The 879-nt window shown below is 39.6% G+C and overlaps 1 long non-coding RNA gene across 1 annotated transcript in view; it reads left to right on the top strand.

The window, feature by feature from the left end:
* The window catches only part of LOC130513196 (uncharacterized), a 4,869-nt gene extending 4,528 nt beyond the window's left edge, over nucleotides 1–341 (top strand). Inside the window, exon 2 of the long non-coding RNA XR_008946642.1 lies at nucleotides 1–341. This exon is cut by the window's left edge and continues 28 nt beyond it. This is a non-coding gene — a long non-coding RNA (uncharacterized LOC130513196).
* Nucleotides 342–879: the final 538 nt, after the last annotated feature.

The raw sequence follows: 879 nt of genomic DNA, 5'->3' as shown, positions 1-879 counted from the left end.
CGAGACAGACTCCAGTAAGAATGATCAAATGGTCCCAGTTTGAAACCAGAAGGAAGGTTTCACATCAGCAGACTCAGGAGGAGGGAAGCACTTCTCAAACAAGTTTATTGTGGAGGGATTTTCATTTTTGATTGCTCCTGTACATTAAAGGGTTCATCCAGGGAACCTACAGAGAACTGATGTAGAGTACTGTGCTCGACCCCATCTTTGTAGGAAAAGGACGGGCCAGGGACAGAACCCTGATGGACACCACCTGTATCATTAAGACTGTGTGAAGTCCAAACCAGTGTCTGTACTGGGGACAGAGTGGAAACCAGTTGAATAAAGAAACTGATCAATTATTGCTTGAAAGCTCAGAACAAAGTGTTTTTGTCCATTCAAGGCTACCGTAGAAACACAGCAATGCTGTTTTTGTGCATTAAGTGAGACTCAAGACACATTTTTGCTCATTTTTCATCATATTAGAAAATATATGCCTAATGACTCAGGCCTTTTTGCCTTAAAACTTCTTTTAATTAAGGCTTCAAAGGTCTGATTTACAGGAAGGAAAATGAGCTGGACTCTCATCTCCTCCTTTCAGTAAGAAACTGATTTAAGGTTGGAAATGTTTTTTGTCCTTGAGCCAAATTTAAATGCTGTCCCGTGTCGGCTCGGAGCCAAAAGGGAAGAAAAAAAAGACAATTTATTTTATTGAAACTTGCTCCGTTTCTAGAAATTTAAAAGTTACAGTCACAGCTTTGAAAATGGGAATTTGAAACAGGGCATGACAGGAAAGTGTCACTGAATTAAATTCAAATTGGTGTGGAGATATTTTTTGTATTGCTGCTGTGTTGCTCTGAGTGCCGCCACAATAATCAAACCACAATAATCAAACATAAC

Source organism: Takifugu flavidus, chromosome 16 (genome assembly GCF_003711565.1).
Source record: "Takifugu flavidus isolate HTHZ2018 chromosome 16, ASM371156v2, whole genome shotgun sequence".
Taxonomy (NCBI): Eukaryota; Metazoa; Chordata; class Actinopteri; order Tetraodontiformes; family Tetraodontidae; genus Takifugu; species Takifugu flavidus.
Note: the sequence above shows the minus strand (reverse complement) of the source record. Positions and strands in the feature narration are given on the sequence as shown.